Source organism: Triturus cristatus, chromosome 1_2 (assembly GCF_964204655.1).
Source record: "Triturus cristatus chromosome 1_2, aTriCri1.1, whole genome shotgun sequence".
Classification (NCBI taxonomy): domain Eukaryota; kingdom Metazoa; phylum Chordata; class Amphibia; order Caudata; family Salamandridae; genus Triturus; species Triturus cristatus.
The window spans coordinates 1,178,622,645-1,178,640,011 of NC_140580.1; the positions used below are offsets into that span (position 1 = coordinate 1,178,622,645).

The 17,367-nt window shown below is 46.5% G+C and overlaps 1 pseudogene across 1 annotated transcript; it reads right to left on the bottom strand.

Moving 5' to 3' along the window:
• Positions 1-7,469: 7,469 nt before the first annotated feature.
• On the bottom strand, positions 7,470-8,728 carry LOC146868968 (uncharacterized; annotated as a pseudogene). Its single transcript, XR_014968517.1, has one exon. The product of XR_014968517.1 is annotated as an uncharacterized LOC146868968 (transcript).
• Positions 8,729-17,367: the final 8,639 nt, after the last annotated feature.

Genomic DNA, 17,367 nt, shown 5'->3' on the forward strand with positions numbered 1-17,367 from the left:
TCAATCAACAAGCATTGGCATAGCCAATAGGTCTCACCTTTGGGACCTTACAACTGTTTAGCCATGCAACAGGTGCATAACTAAACACTTATAAGGTCTCAAAAGCGAGACCTATTGGCTATGCCAATGCTTGTTTTAACTGCTGCAATCTATTGATGCCTCACGGAGAGCGAAAGTAATCACGATCACGATCAAACATCAAAGCGGCCGTGCGAAAGTAATCGCGGTAAAGCGTGACGCGCGCGCCCGCGCACATGCACTGTAGCTCTAGGCTGGCCTGGTAGCACTTTTTGGAGCCCTCACAAAATGTCTCGCCAGACCAGCGCATGCGCAGGGTCAGGCGAGACCTAAAAATGACTCAAGATCATTACACTGTGATATGTATGCTTCGTTCCCCCGTAATACAAGCACAATTTTTTTATTTACAGTCTCAATTTACATCACTATCACCAGTAAGCACATAAAAGGCAGGCTTACATTCACCTGCTTTAAAAACCCGGCCAAAGTGTCCTATTGTACCATAGTTATTGCTAATTATTTTTGTTGTTCCAAAAAACTTAAATGTAAGCATATGTTATTTGGAGTCACACATAATAACATTGGTGAGTTCTTGATTCACATCAGCCTTGTGATTCTTGACAAAACAAACAAGCTCCTGGAGTGGTTTGTTCAGGTCCTCGGCTGACTCTTTCGAACTCTTGATGCTATTGGCTATTTCCTCTGCTTCCTGAAGCTTAGGATATTTGCTATAAGTCAGTCACTTCTCTAGAATATCTCTGTTGTAACAAGTGTTCAGTAGAGTTCTAAAAGTTTGTTTTTTGGTGCCAAGACGCCTAATGACGCTGCACACAGCTTTGCAGTCTTGTGAATATCGCAACAATCTTTGCTGTATTCTAGTCAATACTCGAGCCTACCCAAACTGTCTCCTGAAGACAGAGAATGCTTAGCAGTTGAAATAACTCTGGAGGAAATTCAAGAAGCAATTAAAGAACAGACAATGGTTAAAGCCCCAGGCCCTAATGGCCTACACATGGAGTATAATAAAGGTGTACCAAGTAAACTAAATACTCATCATCACAAAACGTTAGTTGATGCAGAAGGTATTTTACCATACGATCTACTCATGGCAATGATCAAGGTACTGTATGAAGCAGGGAAATCACCATCCTCTTATAGGCCCATCTCTCTGCTAAACGCTGAAACTAAGCTCTTGCTAAAGATACCAGACTCCTGACTGCATGAAGTGATTGTCTACCTTGTGTACCCTCCCCATTCTGCCGTTATGCCATATAGAAGCACATAAGTTTAATATCAGCTGTCTGTTTGGGATTATGATATACTCAGAGAGCGTTTTGGAATCAATGGTGGTTCTATAACTCAATGCAATGAAAGCATTCAACTTCCTAGAATGGCCTTCTCTGTTTAGAGTATTAAAAAATGGGATTTGGACTCAAGTTTGTCATCACCCACATTACTATACGAACAACCCACGGCCAGAGTTAAAGTACATGGAGGTTGGTTGGACTCCTTTCAATCAGAGAAGAGAACAAGGCAGAGCAGGGATGCACCATGGCCATGATTTTTACAGACCACTGGAACCCCAAAAGACCTGGATCTGGGAATCAGCTTCTTGTAGTGTAGCTCCTATATCCCTGATAGGCTCTGCGCATTGGAATAATATACACTATAGTTTTGACATAGGACTGAGGTCAGTATGTCTCTATCGAGTACATTAAACTTAATTACTTGTGTGTGCCAGCTAACTCAGAGGTCACTAGAAACTTCTCGAATAAACAAGAAGGGATTAGTTTCTGACAACCGCATAAACATGACAACTTTGTTTCCCTTGGAGTCGGAACAATCTCAGAATCGTGGAAACAATAGATAACAGTTTCACTCAGTCAATTGTGCATGCTTCGTTTCTACAAAGTTGCATAGAAATAGAGAGACGGGTGTTTCAATAAAACGGGTTTATTGAACAGTCTTATTTCTCATGCAAGAGATATATGAACTGCTACAATCGTAAGACAGGCTGCGAAGTACAATATGTACAGAGTTAGCAGTAAGCTAAAATAATACTGCAATAGCATGGTTTGTAGCTATGACATATATTAATTCAAATACATACATAAATAACACAGGCTAAAATGTGAATACTCATCTGATGCTTCTAAATTGTTCTACCCCAGTGTACCTAACCTAAGTGTAGTACGAGGTAAGAAGTAGATGCTGTTTTCAAAAGTATTGCTAGCTATAGTTTAGTTCTAGTTTTGCCAAGAGTTGCCAAAAGTTTCTCTAAGTTCTAGTCTGCTCCATTCCTTAGAATGTGCGAGGTTGGAATCTCTTTTCGGGACTCGATATCTAACAACCCGCAAGGGGCGTCAGAAATACTGGAGCTGGATTCTCTATGAGGAGGATGACAGCGTCTGGTCAGTGCATCAGGCTGGAACTCGATCTCCTTCCGAACTTGTCATGGCGAACCGCAAGTAGGCAGTCGAACTGGACCGTAACGGAACCGTGGTTTTGCCAGGGCAAGTGCAGGTATATTTATACCTTGAAGGTGTTTAGGAATGCCTGTAGTGTCGGGCATCGGAACGTCATGAATGAACCCCTAAGGAATAGACATTCATGCATAATAAATGAGTTCTTGGAGAAATCAATATCCAAGCAAGGGAAATTCCTAAAGGCTTAAGAGTCTGGTTTTCCAAGAACTCGTTGTGACGTGGATTGACGGATGTAGGAGACCATGCCTGTATTTAGTCAGCATGGACAATGCCTAAATAAGGGCTGGATTTTCTATGCCTAAATAAGGGCAATATGAATTGTACCTATATAAGGGCATAAATCGGGAAACCTATATACGGAATCTAAATCTACACACAACACCCACTCCAGTTTCGTATGAACGACATTACTAAATCCTAAACATACTAAACATGTCTAAAAGAGAGTATCGCATGATAATCGAAAACATGCTAAAACACATCTAAAAACATATGTCCTAAAAATGCATTACAAACCCATTGCTATGCATAAGGTGCTGTACATATTAGAAGCAATGTTTCATTCTAAGTATATGTGTGCATTGGAAATGCCAACAAGAATGAACCAGAAATATATACATATGATGAAATGGCTCGTTAATACAGAAAAAAAGAGGGCCGAAACCATTTCATATCAGGTTAACACAAGTTAATTGTTGATGTGACAAGGTGGCAAAATGTCCCTGGAAGATTTTCAAAGAATTCTGTTATCTATGAATAGTTCTACTCTAAGCAGATTACTGTGCCAAAAAATGAAAAAAATACAAATTTGGAGAAAAAAAAATTAATCATAGGAAAAAATTCCAAAGTTAGTCCCTTGTCTGAAAAGAATGAAGGCCAAATTCAGAGTCTCATCGGAACACTATGTGCCTGAATCAAAAGTCAGTGTGTAGGCCTGGAGAAACCATGAAATCTTCTAATCCTGTACACAAAAAATCGTCTACCGTTGAAGGTGAAAGTTGGAATACCTCGTTTAGAAGATTAACTGCACATAGATGTGAACCATCGCCTTCAGCATTGGTTGCATCAGCAATGTTCGAATCGGATGTGACCTGCGTGCCTGTTGTTTTCTCTTGTACCTCAGCAGTAGCAATTTGCGTCTGTGAGATCTCAATGAATGCCGTCATCAGGATTGGTAGCCGCTGGGGACAACACAGAGCATGGGCTGTAACCGGGTCCAGCAGAGTATCGCTATCCGTAGGAATGACTGATGGAAGTGTTAGGCAGATGTCTAGCACGCATTCTTCACCGCAAAGCAGGCAGCGTAGAACAAGTAAGATGCAAACTTGCCAGATTGGTCTGAATGACAGAAACCATGTGGTTTTTAATTCTCGTAGACGAGGTAAACCCAAAATTTGGACGATGCGCTCACGACACTTCATCTCCAATAGAGCTCTCTCCATGGTGAATTGGGTGTCGATGGTGAGTTGGCTTGCCATACCGTAGCAGTAGGAGCAAAAATAGGATCCCTGCAACAAGTGCTAAAAGGAGCGGCAGTCCGCCAAACAGTGTACGAAATTTGGAAAAATACCGAGGACTGCTTGAAAAGGTGCCAACAGTCCTGCGCACACATTCTTAAATACATGTATAATACCGCTCGTATCATACATGTTTAAGATACGACCTAACATTTCTGAGAAATGTACAGGGCAGTTTGTATGCTAAAGGGTATGTATCTCCGCAGAAGTCCTTGCGACTTGGAGATCATAGGTTTCTCTGGCCGAGGTCAGTGGCACTGTTTTTTGTAAAAGAATGGCTTTCATTCTGCTTAGAGTATCAATTCGTATAGAAGAGATGTTCAGTGAAGGCCATAAAGGCGACTCCCTGACTGTGTCTATTTGTGGATACAAGACTTGCATACAGCAAGTGACCCTGGATGTAACAGTAACTAGATATGGAGTACCTGGCAAAATGCCACAGCAGCTGTGATCATTCAACATAATGTAACTACCGTTAGAAAGTTGGCCAAAAATTGGATAAATCACTGCAGCCGGTGAACCCTGCAGGTGACAGGATACGTTTGTAGTGGAACCATCACAGGCCCCGTGTAAGTTAATACCCTAACAAAGGAGAGAACCGCTTAGTGTGTGTTCACCGTTTTCACCGCTAAGAAACACTTCACGTTCCCCACTCCAACATCTATGTGTGTATGGTAAATCCCAGGCTGTCTTGATGTATCCTTTACCCAACCTTACATATTTGCCAACTGGTATATGTTTTAGGCAATACTGAAAATGGAAAGTTGTAACAGGCAGAGTAATTTTACCATGTATAAGCCATTCAGTAGCTGGTTTTTCTGCCACTGTGAATGGTAATTTTTCCAGTTTTTCAAAGCCCATGACAGTGTAGTCTGCTCCCCTTTGTGCCAGTTTGATCTGTTTATCAGTTAGATTGAATTCTGAAAACAGTGACGTAGTGTTGATTAACAAGTTTTGTAGTGTCCAGCCCAATAGCATTATAGAACGTAGCTGGGACTGACCATGTTGCAACATGACCAAGACTTGTTCCATGATGCATATGACAGAAGACACAATGCTGTCCAATAAATATATTTTGGACGACAGAGTCGTTAAGCCATTGTGTACTACAGAGAGAGTTTTCTCTAAATTAATATGATCAATTTCTCGTATTCGTTCTGCAGTCTCTGCTTGCGTAACCTTCCATGCTTCATTATAAGCAGCGTAGATACCGGCATATATGAAACGTTTTTGACGCGGTTTTCTTGGTCCTAGCAAGAATTCCCTAAGGTCTGCGCCTTCTTGAAGTAAAGTTAAGTGTTGTTTTACATCCTTCAGTGTAGCTTTCTGTAGCCAATCAAGGCAAAGTTTCCCCACACTGTATGTTGTTACTACCCCTGGATACTGTCTTTGAACATAGCGTGGGTCTGGCCTATTGATAGTGAAACCCTGTGTTTTGTTCAGGAATCGATCTTGACAGTTGTTTGTGTCTGTGGGCCAGAGCAACCATTTTTTCCATTCTGGATCTGATCTGTTGTGATGCAAAATATTATGTACGTCGACCGCCCCCAGTGTAGTGCTATTACTTGCAGGTATAAGTGTGGTCGGTGTGTTCATGTCTTTGATCTTGGCTAAAACAACGCAAGACGTTTGCTGGACAGTGTCATTCAAAAACATAATTTGCTCAGGGATGATACAGGCTCTAAACAAAGCTTCTATCCCCTGTACTTGCCAAACTTTTGTACCCCAGACAGATTTTGTCTCAATGTTGTCTTTCCAAAAGTCGAAAACCTGTCTTGACAGTTGGGCAATAAAGGCTGCAGAATAAATCTGTTTCGTATTGGTTAACATATTTTTCATTCCTGACTTGTTCTCATTTTTAAAGTAAAACGATTCTGGATTAGACAAATTGTAGCCTGAAAAATATGGAAATTTCATTGCAAAAGTTTTTGAGCTACCCTTTGGAGGTGTAGGACAATGTTCCCATTGGTTACACATAAATACATTTCTAGGTGTTGCAGATTTATGCAAGAAATGATGACCAGTGGTTATAACAATGCATTTGTTCATAGTCTGATGAACCCTTTAAATATTATTCATTTGTGAATACTGTAGACGTCTCTAGATCAGACATCATGTTATTAACAGTCTCGAAGTCCCAATCATCAGAAAAGTTACTAGAGGTAATAAAGTCACTCAATAAAATCTTAAATAAATGTGGAATCTTCAAAAGCTCAGACGGGCCAAAAATGTCATATTGAGTTTGGTCCCAAACTATTCCATCATGTATAGGAACGACTATGATGTTCACTGCTGACAAGTCTCTTGCTTCAAGATGGGATGATTTGTATGGCTGGAGAAGTAAGTTCACTCTTTTACTTGCTGTGTCCATTTGAATATATCTTCCATTTATCAGCATACCCAGAGTTAATACCAGAGCTAACCAAAGTAGAAAGAAGAATATTTCCAAAACAATCCATAATTCAATCCATGGTGGAACCAGATAAGTCTTTTTCAGGAAATGAAAAAAGTCTGTAGCTTGTTCTTTGAAAGTTCTTTGTGCTGGCTTCGTTTCAGGCTGTATTGCCTTGCCCACTTGCGTAATTTAAACTTACGCACACCACTTACTTACACAGAAACTCCAACACTCCTCTGGAGGTAAAATGAGCTTTATTAGTATCGTAGACAAAGGCAATAAGTCACTGAAGCTAGTAAGTTCTTAGGCACCAAGTGAAATAATGAATACACCACACTATATATATTCAAATATGAGATCTGGAATGTAGATATATAAACAGTTAATGTACAAAGCACCTCACCAGATGCGTCTGCACCGGAGTCTTCAACATCCCTGGCCAAGCACCGAAAACACCAAGTCGGGAACCCTGTAGAGACTGGGGCACAGGAAGTAATCTCTCTGGGCACCAAAGTCGTCCCGCGAGTGCGTCCACTACAAGACTGAGTTCCTGAGCTCCATCTCATGGACACCGCTTTTTATAGTTAAATCAACACGTTTAAGAACCCTCTAGCAGGCGTTCTCGCCCATCTATCCATCATAGGTGCTGGCTGCATCTCTGCGTCAGACCCACCCATACAGACCTGGCCAGATTCTGCTTGGGTGCGCCGAGGCAAAAGACATTCCTTTCCCTATCTCCGGCCTTGGAGAGCCTTGCACAGCGCATCCTCCCTATGTCCTAGAGATAAGCATAGAATGCACAAAAACAAGCTCAAGGCACAAAATAACCTCACGAGGTATGTCTTGTACCAGCTCGTACTGGTTTACGTGAAAAACATGTTTGTTACTGCTGAAGTGTATCTACAGGTCAAAGCAGCACAAAATGGAAATGCAATACAACAAAATGGAAGACCAGAGCATCACATGGAATCAAGGTCAATGTGCAGTTTAGCACGTGTAACGTGTAACGTGTAAAATGGCAAATGCAATACATTCCACCCCTTGACCCTCGATTCACCCATCATATCCCATTGGCCTAAATACTATGGATCTGGGATGAAGAAGGGAGAGAAGATTAGGAATACATTGAATACAACAACATAATGAAATAGAAACACAAATAATTACTACGATAACACCCAGGATATAACGAAGCTGTCCAAAATTAGGTAGCCACCCAAACAACCAATCCCACCATCCTTGATCAACATTTTGGGTAACCCCTTTCACTAAATCTTTTAAAGCATTAATATGTGCATGGATAGATGTAGAATGATCAGATAAATTGAAACAACAGAGTCCATTAAAGTCCTCGCAACCGTGGTTGTGTTCAACAACAAATAATCCACAGCTGCCCTATTTTGCAAAACAGCTTTTCTCGTTCCTTGAACATCTAATAGCAAATCAGCTAAAGCGGCAGAAGTATGATTGAGATTCTTCGCAATTAAACAGGCAAGCTTAGCAATAGTTCTTGCATTATAAACGGACAGTCCTGGCACTCCTACAGTGGAAATAGCCAAACTAGTATACTCTGCCATAGAAAGCAAGTCAATATTGGAATCACAATCCTCAGGTAATTGAACAGCAGCTCTAGGGGAGCGAATATGTTTGATAGACTGCATGGGAAAAAGCATAAGACTTAAACGTGATAAGGCACAAGGTCCTCCAGTTATATTAGCTGGTATGTAAGTGTATGAAATATTGTCGCACTAAAACAGCCATCCCTTAGATAATTTCACATGGTTAACATGACTAGCGGTTAATACTGTATGATTACAGACCATATGATTGGTAACATTACTGCAAAAGCTGTCATGTCGTGACTGACATAATGTTTGTTGATCAGTGGTCAATTGTGTGCTTTTCTCTAGTTTCAATTGGCCACACTTGCCAATTTTGGCAGGGTCACAAGTTAGTTGATAGCAAACGTCTCCAGTAGTAATGTTGTAGGTAACAATGCTTGTCATGTTCCTCCAGAGATTATCTGTAACCTCCGGGCAAAAACGACAGTACTCATAAAGACTCAGATGTGTTTGAACATCAGTTTCCTCCACTACCCCATCAAAGTTAGTTTGGTTGAAGATGTGCAGAAGCACACATGCAGGGGTAGGTACGGCAACAAGACAAGTGGATATCATATCAGCTGTACTCTGAAGATTTCTCATACAGAAGTGGGAAGTGTTCAGCACATTCTCGGCCAAGTAGGTCCAGATGTTATCTGGTTGCTGCAAAAATGCTGTCATCTGACTCGGGCGGTTGATCCCCTTCGGCATCCCCGGGCCCTCCCGGACCCCTCCGGACATGCCCAAACACAGACCACACAGCGCAAGCATCGCAGCGGCAAGCCATACTGTGATCTAGAAACAGAAAACAAACTGGTATAATCACTCTCGTAAATAACATTTTTCAGCAGGTACATTTTACCACTTTTCCTGTCCGGGTCTCATGATGACAAGGATATTATCCTTTCCTTTAGCGATTAATTCTGCAGGTTCAGGAGGTTTGTTTGGGGACTCTACCCATACTTTCGCCCCTGGGTTCTTGTCAGTAGATCCGAACCCGCCCTTTCCTCGCACAGTTAGAAGGGCTGGGGCCGTCCCCTTCATGACATTTCCTCCATAAACCAGCATGATGACCATTTGGGCAACTCGGTCACCTGTGGACTATGCCTGGGGAGACCGTCCTCGAGAAATCCCATGGTCGGCCAACACCATTACGGAGGCTAACCCCGCCCCGTAACCCTCAGAGTCGAACAGGTCATGGCGCTGCCTGGAATGACCCGGAAGGGGGAGGGACTAAACCCGGATGTCCTTCTTTAATGCAGGAGAAAAGAAGGACCAACACAGAAGACGGACGCACTTGTGCCGGAGAGAGACGGGAGACAGAGGAAGCAGCGAAGGCGAAGCAGGAAGCGGAGGAAGAAAGAAGCGAAGCGGAGGACGAGGAGCAGCGGGACGAGGAATCGGAGCCGAGGAGGACCGAGCCGGAGCTGGGAGGAGTGAGAGCGACGCGGCAGAGTCGAGAGTCGGAGGAAGCAGAGGAGGCCCCAGACGAAACGTGGTGCGAGGATTGGTGGACCCCACAGGAGGAGGCTGGAGAGCGGCCGCAACCAGGAAGTGTTGCGGCGGGGCCGGTGAGTGGCTAAACGACGGGGAAACAGGAAAGGGAAGCGGGTGGTAGACAAGGGTACAGGGGAGGAGGGTGGTTACGGGATCACAGGGTGTTGCTTTGTTGTGGTGGTGGTACGGTGTTGCAGTATAGAACGTCTCTCTTTTCCCCTTCCACCCCTTCCCGAAGGTACACCCCCAGAGTGCCCGCGACGTGTTTGGTGTCCGGGTCTTTCACTTCCCTGCCCCAGCCTAAAAACCTTAGGTACAGTGTCATAAAACCTCCATCCCATATAAGCCACGGGTGCGGTGACGGATCTTTCCTTTGATTGTAGACTAGATCGGTCAAACTCCCTGACGGCCTCTCGTTTTTCTCTATCCCTCTCATGAGCCTCCCTGGGGAACCCATCTCGACCATTCCAGAGTCAGCAACCGGAAGAGGAGACCGCCCAGAAGAGAAAGAAGAAGAGGAGACCGTGAGACCACGTCAGGAGCCCCTGACATCCGATCCAACAACCATATCTGCTGCCTTGCCAATAAAAACCTATCCACTGGCTCATTACATTCAGCCTCCGCGTCTGTTTATCCGGCCCGCCCTCCCACAAGTGGTGTCAGAAGTGGGGTCTGCCGGAGACATGGAGGCTGTGCTCGCTCGAATGGCGGAGAATCAAGAAAGCCTGGGGAAGCCATGAAAAAATTCCTCACTATTGTAGAAGAAGACCGGGGAAAATTACAACAGGCCCTCACTGACCAAGGCCAGACCCATGATGCAGATATGGGGAAGATTGCGGACGTTTTGGGACAGCAAAGAGGTCCGAGTACCCTTCCGTCAGTGATATTGCAAAAATACGTAGCAGGGGAAGACCCGGAGTTCTTCTTTAATAACTTTGAGCGTATGGCCTTGGCCGCAGCCTGGCCAGCGGACAAGTGGGGACAATACCTGGGACCTCTCCTATCAGGAGAACTACAGGCATCCTACCAAGCTGCTAACATCCTGGGTACAACCCCTTATGCAGAAATAAAGCGATGCATCATGGAACGCTTAGGAGTGGACGATGAGAGCTATAGGCTGAAGCTGCGACAGATAAGGGAAGGACCCCAAGATACCCCGAGAGCCTTATATTTCCGAGTGAGAGACATGGCTGATCGTTGGTTAAAGCCCACTACCGCCACGAAAGAGGATATTATGGCTAAGGTCTACTTGGAACAATATCTGACCTCCCTCCATCCCCCAATTCAAAGATGGGTAAGACAGCATGCACACCTTACCCTGGAGACTGCTGTGGACATCGCCAGTGCCTATAACAGAGCACAAGAAGTCCAAAAGGGACGAGAAGAGACAAACTGGAAAGCTGGCTCCAGTGGGGTCCATCGACCTCCCCGACCAGTACTCAACAGAAAACCAGACCCCGTCACGATAATCCCCGGACCCCCTATCTTCAGGCCCCCTGGACTCCCTGTGGTGCGAGCCCCTACCCCCGGACCTCAGTGTTATGGATGTGGAGGGTTGGGTCACATAGCTCGGTTTTGCCCACAGAAGGAGGAACCGATGGAAATAGGCATGACAAGGAACTTCTATTGCCTTTCCCCGAAGACCACAATCCCTCCTTATCACTGTGAAGTGGCTGTCAACGGACAACGGATGACGGCCCTTGCGGATACCGGATGTCGACAGAGCGTGATACGACCCCAGGATTTAGGGACCCAAATCGGACCTGTGGAAGGGACTGTGAACATTAAATGCGTCCACAGAGTCACTAAAACTTACCCTACAACCCATGTACGGGTACAAACTTCCACCGATCCTGGGTCAGCGTTGAAAGTGGGCCTCATTCAGCGCCTCCCAGAACAGATTATCTTAGGGAATGACTATCCTCATTTGCCCGCTTTGCTCCAGGAAGCCCCATTATCCGACAAGGAATGGCTGAACACGGCCCCTTTTTCACAAGAGGAAAATCCCGACTGTCCCCCATCCAAACCCCGGAGATCCCGAAACCAAAAAAGAAAGGAAAAAGGGAAAGCCATATACGCCCTTCCAGCGACCCCAATAGAAAACCCATGGGAACATAATCGCCAGTTCCACACCGCCCAGCAGGAAGACCCGGTGCTACAGGAAGCCTGGAGTAAAGCCCTGACACAGGAAGATCCGTTGCACGTATGTCCTTACTTCTTTGTCAGAAACGGGCTTCTTTATCGGAAGGCAGACCCTAACAGCAACCCCCAGTTATTGATCCCTTCCCTCTTCCAAGATAAGGTCCTCTATTTGGCGCACAGTCATCTCTTAGGGGGGCATTTCGGGGAGGAAAAAACGGAACAGTTAATAACCCGGCAGTTCTACTGGCCAGGGATCTACAAGAAAGTAAAGATGTATTGTCGGGAGTGCCCGGTATGTCAAAAAAATAGCCGGTACCGCCCTCCCCGAGCTCCCTTACAACCCATGCCCATTCTCGATGAACCGTTCTGTAGAGTGGGTATGGACATCACTGGTCCCCTCTTACCCTCCCGAAGTGGGTGTCGGTATGTGCTGGTTCTCGTCGATTACGCTACGCGATTCCCCGAGGCCATCACACTACGACACCCAAACGCCACGGCCATAGCAAAAGCCATGATCTCAGTGTTCTCCCGGGTGGGATTCCCAAAAGAGGTCCTTACGGATCAAGGGACCCCGTTTATGTCAAAAGTCATGAAACAGGTGTGTACCCAGTTAGGGATCAAACAAATAAGAACGGCAGCATACCACCCCCAAACAGATGGGTTGGTGGAGCGTTACAACGCCACCCTGAAAACCACCCTAAAAAAACTCCTCGACCTTGAAACCAAACGGAGGGAGGACCTGTTACCACTGGCCTTGTATGCCATCCGCTGCCAAACCCAAAAAAGCACGGGGTTCTCCCCCTTTGAATTATTATACGGACACCAACCCCGATCCTTATTAGACATGGCCCGTGAGGCCTGGGAAACCGAACTCAATAGTAGTACACCCCTGATTGACTACGCCACCAAGTTGAAAACTCATCTAGGGCAGATCCGTACTATCGTTCGGAATAACATGGAGAAAGCCCAGGAGTCACAAAGAACCCAATACAACAAAAAGGCGAAGGACAGATCCTTTGATGTAGGGGATGCCGTACTCCTGATGATGACCTCTTCTGACCACAAGCTGTTGGGTCAGTGGCAGGGACCCTATGTGATCCTAGAAAAAGTGACCCCCGTTACCTATAAAATCGAGTTGGACAAACAGAGAGGTACCTCCCAGGTGTATCATGTGAATCTATTAAAGAAATGGGAGGGACCCCTTCCTGTCTTAACTTCCCTGGAGGAACCCCAAGCCCCTTTATACTGCCAGTGTATAGACAGAGAGGTGCCGGGCGACAACGCAGCCGCGCTGATAGAGTCCTTACTACCGTTACAGGACGTATTTTCCAACACTCCGGGAAAAACCTCCGTGGTGGAACACGCCCTCAAAACCATCCCCGGGAAGGTAGTACGCATTAGACCATATCGTATTCCCGAGGCCCGCCGACAGGTCATACGCAACGAAGTACGCCAAATGTTGCAAATGGGGGTCATAGAACCCTCGGTGAGCAAGTGGAACTCGCCTATTGTGCTCGTACCGAAACCTGATGGTTCGGTGCGTTTTTGCATTGACTTTAGGGAAGTCAATAAAGTGTCCGAGTTCGATACCTACCCCTTACCCCGGGTAGACGAGATGGTAGAGAGGATAGGAAGAGCTAAGTATGTCAGTACCCTTGATTTATGTAAAGGGTACTGGCAAATCCCCTTGCGAAAACAAGACCGAGAGAAAACAGCGTTTTCCACTCCAGACGGCCTATATCAATTTGTTATGTTACCTTTTGGTTTACACGGAGCCCCCGCCACATTTCAACGGGCTATGAATCTCATTCTACGACCCCACGAAGGTTATGCCGGGGCGTACATTGATGACATCATAGTATACAGCAAGACCTGGGAACAACATTTTTCCCATCTATATGAAGTGGTCCAGACCCTGGGCAAACATGGATTTAAAATCAATCCGGCGAAAAGCCACTTAGCTGCCCAAACGGTACACTATCTAGGCTACCTGCTAGGAGAAGGCATGATCAGGCCCCAAGATAAAAAACTGGCAGCCATTTCCCAAATACCCTTCCCTCTTTCCGCAAAAGCCCTTAGAGCATTCCTGGGTTTACTGGGTTACTATAGGAGGCTTATCCCTCGGTTCTCCCACATAGCCGCCCCTCTCACCGATCTACTGAGAAAGTCCGTGAAAACAGAAGCCAGACTGAGGGATCCCAGCCCCGAGGTTGTACAGTCCTTCCATGCCTTAAAGGCCTCTCTGACATCAGACACGGTGTTAGCCAGTCCTGACTTTTCTTTGCCATTTATTCTCCAGACCGATGCATCGGATCAGGGTCTGGGGGCGGTGTTATCCCAAAAGAATGATCAAGGAGAAGAAAAACCTATCTTATACCTTAGCAGGAAACTGTACCCCCGGGAACGGAACTACGCCGTAATCGAAAAAGAAGCCCTAGCCATCAAGTGGGCTATTGACTCCCTGAAATATTATCTCGAGGGTCGAGAATTCACGCTTTACAATGACCATGCTCCCTTGGAATGGCTAGCCCGCAATAAAGGGACCAATGACAGAATATTGCGGTGGTTTCTGTCGCTACAACCGTATAGATTTCACACCCAGCATAGGAAGGGTACAGAACAGACAAATGTGGACTTCCTTTCCCGCTATCCCAGTGCCCCCCCCTCTATAAAGACAGCAAGGGAAAAGGGATGTGAGAGGACCTTGGACATGTCTATGACCTCACATCTTCCCCGCTCTTACCTGTGGACTATGCCTGGGGAGACCGTCCTCGAGAAATCCCACGGTCGGCCAACACCATTACGGAGGCTAACCCTGCCCCGTAACCCTCAGAGTCGAACAGGTCATGGCGCTGCCCGGAATGACCCGGAAGGGGGAGGGACTAAACCCAGATGTCCTTCTTTACTGCAGGAGAAAAGAAGGACCAACACAGAAGACGGACGCACTTGTGCCGGAGAGAGACGGGAGACAGAGGAAGCAGCGAAGGCGAAGCAGAAACCGGAGGAAGAAAGAAGCGAAGCGGAGGACGAGGAGCAGCGGGACGAGGAATCGGAGCCGAGGAGGACCGAGCCGGAGCTGGGAGGAGTGAGAGCGACGCGGCAGAGTCGAGAGGCGGAGGAAGCAGAGGAGGCCCCAGACGAAACGTGGTGCGAGGATTGGTGGACCCCACAGGAGGAGGCTGGAGAGCGGCCGCAACCAGGAAGTGTTGCGGCGGGGCCGGTGAGTTGCTAAACGACGGGGAAACGGGAAAGGGAAGCGGGTGGTAGACAAGGGTACAGGGGAGGAGGGTGGTTACGGGATCACAGGGTGTTGCTTTGTTGTGGTGGTGGTACAGTGTTGCAGTATAGAACGTCTCTCTTTTCCCCTTCCACCCCTTCCCGAAGGTACACCCCCAGAGTGCCCGCGACGTGTTTGGTGACCGGGTCTTTCACTTCCCTGCCCCAGCCTAAAAACCTTAGGTACAGTGTCATAAAACCTCCATCCCATATAAGCCATGGGTGCGGTGACGGATCTTTCCTTTGATTGTAGACTAGATCGGTCAAACTCCCTGACGGCCTCTCGTTTTTCTCTATCCCTCTCATGAGCCTCCCTGGGGAACCCATCTCGACCATTCCAGAGTCAGCAACCGGAAGAGGAGACCGCCCAGAAGAGAAAGAAGAAGAGGAGACCGTGAGACCATGTCAGGAGCCCCTGACATCCGATCCAACAACCATATCTGCTGCCTTGCCAATAAAAACCTATCCACTGGCTCATTACATTCAGCCTCCACGTCTGTTTATCCGGCCCATCCTCCCACAGCTGCACACGAAAATCTTGCACCATCTTTCCTTTAAAGTGTGACCCATTGTCACTCTGGACCTGCAAAGGAATTCCGTAATACAAAATCAACAAATTCAAAGTTTTCAGAGTGTTAGACTGGGTTGCTCTCTTACATGGAAAGGCGATGAGATAGCCAGAATAGGTATCTACCACCGTGCAGGCATACTGACATCCTCGACTCATTGGCATTGGCCCGATGAAATCAATTTGCCATATTTGCCCTGGCAACTTCCCTCTGCCTAGCTGGCCTCTTACTACCTGTGGAACCGGTCTGTGTTGGGTATGCTGACAAACGGGACAGTGAATGATCGCAGTTTTAATCAAATCTAGAGGAATATGCATCCCTCTACTTTCTGCCCACCTGCTAGTGGCTCGCTCGCCCAAATGTCCGCTTTTCTGATGCGCCCATTTAGCCATGCCCACCAAGTCAGAATCCTGCGTCGCCACCTCAGCTTCACGAATCTTCGCTTCTTGGTCTGCAAAGGAATTGCACCAATGCTCTAGTGAGTCAGTCTGGCAATGAGCATCAGCATGATAAACTGTGACTGTACTCTGGGACAACAATTCCCAAATCTCCTGCCACAACTCCTTTCCCCAAACCTCCCTATTGTGAATCATCCAATTATGAGCTTTGGCTGTAGACCATGAATCAGTATAAATGTGACATGTACCAGGAAGCTCTTGCTTTAAAGCCTGGTAAACCGCGTACAATTCTGCGAACTGACTACTTCTTCCCTCTCCAGTAGTCAACAGCAACTTTTTGGTCACAGGATTGTATGACACCGCCTTCCAATGTCTCTTGGTCCCTACATATCTGGCTGAGCCATCTGTAAACCACACATGCTTTTTGTCCTCCGCAGACAACTCTGAGAATGGCCCGCCCCATTTCACTGGGGACTCTCGTACTCTGGGTACATCTTGCAACATTTCTGCATCTGCTACTGGAATCTGCGCCACTTGCTCATGCAGCACTGCGGTACCTTTAGGACCCACTCGTGCTCTGTTTTGTATGTACCACTTCCACTTTATGACGCTAGCCTCCTGTGCATGCCCAATCCTGTGTGTCTTGGGTGAGCTCATCACCCATTGCATGATAGGAATTTCAGGTCTCAAAAATACATTGTGCCCCAGGGTCAATTGCTCGGTATCCACCAGAGCCCAATAACATGCCAACAACTGCTTTTCAAAAGGAGTGTACCGCTCTCCAGCATCAGGTAGTTTCTTTGTCCAAAACCCTAGGGGCACCTTCTGTCTCCCCTGTTTTTGCCACAGGCTCCAGGTCGCATACTGATCCTGGACTGTTACATTCAAATCAGTGCTTCCATCTCGTATGGGCCATAGATCCAGGGCACGCTGTATAGCCTCCTTCGCTGACTCAAATGCCTGTTGCTGGGCCTCCCCCCACTCAAACTCATGCTTCTTCCGTGTAACCTTGTACAGAGGCGCCAAGATCTGACTCAAATGGGGAATATGCTGTCTCCAAAAATCAAACAATCCAATGAAGCGCTGCGCCTCCTTCCTGTTTCGCGGCACTGCAAACTCCTTGATCTTTTGCCTTACTTGTGGCAGCACCGCTCTATGCCCCTGATGCCACTGAATACCTAAAAACTTCACACTCTGGGAGGGTTCCTGCATCTTCTCCGGGTTAATCACCCACCCTTTGCTCTGCAAATGCTCTACAATTCTGTCTAGCTGAGCCTGCACCTGTTCTTGGGACTCTCCTTGAATCAACACATCATCAATATAATGACAAAGCTGTACTCCAGGAATAACTGACACCGCGTCCAAATGCTCTGCCACCAACCGCAGACAGATTGTATGGCTATGTAAGTACCCTTGTGGCAAAGATTGGAATGTAAATTGTCTATCGGTCCACGAGAAGGAGAATTGC